Consider the following 5,192-nt stretch of genomic DNA (forward strand, 5'->3'; position numbering starts at 1 on the left):
CGAAGAGATGTAGAAGAAATTCTGTGTGAAGGACTCTTTCAAGAGAAGTGTAAACAGGAGTCTCTGAGCTGCAGTTGTGGAGTCTGGATTTTACCGCTGCTCATTGGCGCAGCTTGCCTGACCAACATGCACTCCCGATTCCTTCCTCTTCCCAAACCAGCATGGCAGCTCTCAAGGATCAGCTGATTCAGACTCTTCCTAAGGAAGAACAGACCACCCCCAGAATAAGATTACAGTTGTTAGGGTTGGTGCTGTTGGCATGACATGTGCCATCAGCATCTTAATGAAGGACTTGGCAAATGAACTTGCTCTTGTTGATATCATGGAAGACAAATTGAAGGAAGAGATGATGGATCCTCAACATGGCAGGCTTTTCCTTAGAACATAAAAAATTGTCCCTGAAAATTCCAAGCTGGTTATTATCACAGCTGGAGCACGTCAGCAGGAAGGAGAAAGCTGTCTTAATTTGGTCCAGCTTACCGTGAACATGTTTAAATTCATTGTTCCTAATGTCATGACATACAGCCCACACGGCAAGTTGCCTGTTGTTTCTAATCCAGTGGATATCCTTACCTGTGTTGCTTGAAAGATAAGTGGCTTTCCCAAAAACCATGCTATTGGTAGTGGCTGCAATATGAATTCAGCGTGGTTCCATTTCCTAATGAGGGGAGGCTGGGAGTTCACCCACTAAACTGGCACGGGTGGGTCCTTAGAGAGCATGGAGACTCTAGTGTGCCTGTGTAGAGTGGAGGGAATGTTGCTGGTGTCTCCCTGGAAAAACTGCACCCCGATTTAGGCACTGATGCAGATAAGGAACAGTGGAAAGAGGTTCACAAACATTGCTTATGAGGTGATCACACTGAAAGGGTATATCTCCTGGGCCATTGGACTCTGTGTGGCAGACTTGGCAGAAATCATAATGAAGAATCTTAGGTGGATACATCCAATTTCCACCATGACTAAGGGACTCTAGGATGAAAGATGACGTCTTCCTTAGCGTTCTTGCATCTTGGGACAGAATGAGATCTCAGATGTTGTGAAGGTGATGCTGACCCCAGAAGAAGAGGCCGGTCTGAAGAAGAGCACCAATGCACTCTGGGGCATCCAGAAAGAGCTGCAGTTTTAAAGTCTGTCTAGGCTGCAAAGGGATTTTAGTTGGGGGGTTGTGCATGTTGTCCTTTTTATCTGATCTGTGGTTAAAGCAGTAAAAATATGTCCAAGAAAGAACATATGTTTTCCTAAAGTCAGACATAGGAATGGCCCATAAAACCCTACAGCTATCGCCTGATGATGGACAATACTAAACCTGGTATATTTGTAACTTGGTTAGTATACAATAGTTCCACCACCTCTGAGACATCACTGCCAATGTTACCATCCTGCCACTGCCCTTCAAACCAGAAGGATGTTGTTACTGTGTGTTAGGTCAATTCTGGTTCATATACTCAACATGCCTAACCCAATGGTTTTTCCCAATCACATCCTTGACTCCAATGTGTAAATCCAGTATTGAATGTCTTGTGCATAATTGTCCTAAAAGATCTTTTTTTGTGTAGTATATTTATCAGAGTGGTATACATTCCCATGTAATATAAAAAGATCTAAATATAAACATTGTAACTATCTGTCATATCAACTAAGACATCAAATAAACCATGAACATGGAACAAAAAAAGAGTAGTGCAAAGTTCCATATGTGATAAAGCAGACAATGCCAGTTACATCCGTTCATTCATGCAGCCTGAATGCCAAGTGCTCAAGTTCCTTAGTCAGAGGCAGTTTATGGACAATAACTGTGAGGTTGAAGTCAACATATCATGGCAAAGTTCAGACGTGCCCCAACAGGAGAAGGTTCAGACCATGGATGGATTGAGACAAGAGACCAACCTAATGATAGCGGAGAGACCTCAGAAGGTGAGAGCCCTGTGAAGCCATGAAGGTTTAAGTGCTCATGGCTATCATCACTTCCCTAGTGAGTGGCTTCAGACAATAACATCTGCATGAAGTGGCTGTACTTCTATCCAGAAGTATCAGTTAAACCAAACTTGCAGCTATATATACAATAGATTGGGCTGGGATTCCATACCCAAACTAACATTAACATGTAAATCATAAATCTAATGAAAGGTGATTGTCTGTGAGGTATGATGTTAACTGTGTCTAATAGGGACTCTCCTTATTGAAGGAAATACATCATTCTAATTATATCTTTTCTCAGAGTTACCAGTACAAGATGCACACTAAGTCATACTAACAGGAAGAAGTTTCTGTGGTGTCCTAAATTACATGATCCTTTCTCCCTGCATTTGAGACCGACTGAACAGGCTTAGAGATGCTAAGATGTCTCTAAGACAGAGAAGAGAAGACAACCTAGGAGAAGAAACCCTGGGAGAGAGCAGCTCATAAAAGTTAACTAAGAGAGAAACAGCCAGCACAGGAGCCTGAGGACAGGAAGATAAAACAGGAGTATATGTAGCATCTAGATGGCCGATAGAAAAGAGCGTAATAAATGGAGAGGGTACCTACAGAAAACAATGTTCAAGTAATGACAGATAAATGAACTTCCCTTTGAGCAACTTAAAGGTCATTGGTGACCTTAAGATTTTCATAGTGCAGTGGAAGTAAACACCATCTGGGAGTACATTAAAGTTGAAATTTTTTGTGATAACTAGAAACTGTAAGTGTAGCCAACTGTTTGCAAAAGTGTTTGGACATGGAAAAGGGGGAATTCTGCAGATTATGTAGAATCAAGAGGTTTTTGTTTTTTTTTATATATAATAAATGAAGTAAGGGAACATGGCTGTATGCTGATAAGAAAGATCTAGTGGCGGGAGGACTTAATAATAATTTTTATCCTTAGGAGAGAAGGAGGGAGCATGGGGTACTTTCATAGACTACCTGTTATGCTCATTAAAGTAATAAGGTTATGTCTTTCTATCACAATCTGAAAAAGCATATTTAACACTCTGTAAAAAATAGACTAATAGAAAACTAAACTTGGACATAAATAAGAAGGGCCAGAGCAGATGAGCATTGTAAGACCCACTATTAAGTTTATATCCCTATATAAACATAACTAAGGAACATGTAATTGAGTTAAGTAGGAATTACAGCACCTGTAATTCCAGTCCAACTGAATTAAAGATGACAGAGGATATGGGTTAAGGTTGTTAGATAAAATGCAAAAGGAACACTCAGTTAAAGTTGACTTTTTCATCAACAATGAATGTATTTTAGTATAAATATGTCACATACAAAATTCCCTTTTAATTGGGCACCCAGTATTTATTTTTTGATATGAAAACCCCAGTTTAGGTGGGAAATGATGCAGTATAGATCAGGCTACACTGAGTCTAGAGATTAGATCTGTTATACAAGAGCTTCCCTAGTATTCTGGAGTGCAAAGGATGCGGTCAGTGCTCCAAAAACTGTGAACTGAAAAGTGGCAGGCAGGAACTAGGCACAAATGCTGAGGTCAATGTTTGTGTAGTGATAAAAGCATGGACTTTGGAGCCAGACACAAGTAGGATTAAGTGTTATTTCTGAAATTTACTGACTGTGTAACCTTGGGAAAGTTACCAAGTCTCTCTGTGTCTCAATTTCTTGATGTGAAAAAGGATGGTAATATTATCCCTCACATATAGGACTCTGCTGTTGTTATTGTGTTCTGTCAAGACAGTTCCAGCTCATATCAACCATGTTTAGTGTTTCCAAGCGTTGTTGTTGGGTTTGAACTGTCTATCTTGCAGTTACCAGTCCAGGGCTTATCCTCTAGTGCCAAACCAGGGTTTATATAGGGTTATTGTAGTTGTTGTTATTGTTGTTAAGTGCCATCAAGTACGGTGAGATTTAAATTGGATAATATATGTCAATGCACTCACTCAGGCTTTACACAGAGTAGGTGATCCATGAAGCAGGCCCTCGAATCTAAAGGAATATTAGGGAAAAGGGACGAGTCACTAGGCTGACTATACTGTGGATATTAAGGCTGAAGCTGCACCCTGTGGGTAAAATCAGCATAGGACAACCATCTGGGACCAGCTCAGGTGCTATGAGTTTGCCTATATAGCCCGGAATCTCTCTTTTGGGGATCAGAACACTCCACTCCAGGCTTTTCCATATGCAAGGGTAGAGTTGCATTTGTGCTGCTTGTCCTGGTTAGAGCTATTTCAGGGATCTGCCAGAATGTGCTGATATGGTCCATGAAAAACAGAGAACTAAGAGCAGCATGAGAAGACAAATGGTGGGGGGAAAGGAAAGCCAGATGAGAGGAGATGACAACCTCTGCTGTTATACTTCAGTAGCCACTGTGGTAGGTACATGTCTACCAATGAGATCCAGCTCTGATCCAGATGGGCACAAACATCAGTATATGGGAATCCTTGCTTTGTTTTGTTTTTTAGTTTACTTTTGTAGTGGTTGTTCAATTATGGTTTGTATATTTCTATAGCACCTGATAACTGAAATAAAAGTTTGTTCTGACTTGAAACAATGGATGCACTAAGAAAGTGGATTAGCTCTTTGAACTGTTGAGCTTGGAAATGGAATCTAAATGCCCTACTAGGAAGCATAGGAGTAGAATCACAGAGAAATCAACATCTCTGCTTGGGACAGTTCTAGCATCACATGTTCTGGTTCAGTATCAGTCCCATCAGATCTTGTATCCCCATCCAGGGTTTGGAATATTTGAGGAGACTTTTAAAAGTTCTTGGAAAAATTACATTATCTTTTAATTCTGTTTTTCCACAATTTTTTGAATCCTCATCATATTATTACCTGATAAATAGCTTTCAATTCAAGAATGCCCAAAGGTGCAGCTTATACAAGTAAGAGAATCACAATATAATTTACATTTGTGTTTTCTATAATTGGATCTTGGGGAAGGGCACAAAGGAAGCACACCTTCATTGAGGAATTAAGCATATGTCAAGCATTGTTCGAAGAATTTTACAAGCATTTTTCTCCACTAAGTTTTGCAATAGTCTATCAAGCAGACACTATTATTATCCCTGTTTTGTTGCTTTTAATAGGTACTATCAAGTTTCTTCCAACTCATAGAAACCCTATGCACGACAGAACTGAATAGTTCCCCATCTTGTGCCATCCTCACAATTGTTGTTAAGCTTGAGTTCATTGCTGCTGCCACTGTGTTAATCCCTCTCATTGGGGGGTCTTCCTCTTTTTCACAGACC

The 5,192-nt window shown here is 40.2% G+C and overlaps 1 pseudogene; it reads left to right on the forward strand.

Moving 5' to 3' along the window:
* The first annotated feature begins 155 nt into the window (after positions 1-155).
* On the forward strand, positions 156-1,126 carry LOC102820266 (annotated as a pseudogene).
* The last annotated feature ends 4,066 nt before the right edge of the window (positions 1,127-5,192 follow it).

This window comes from Chrysochloris asiatica, unplaced genomic scaffold (genome assembly GCF_000296735.1).
Source record: "Chrysochloris asiatica unplaced genomic scaffold, ChrAsi1.0 scaffold00058, whole genome shotgun sequence".
Taxonomy (NCBI): Eukaryota; Metazoa; Chordata; class Mammalia; order Afrosoricida; family Chrysochloridae; genus Chrysochloris; species Chrysochloris asiatica.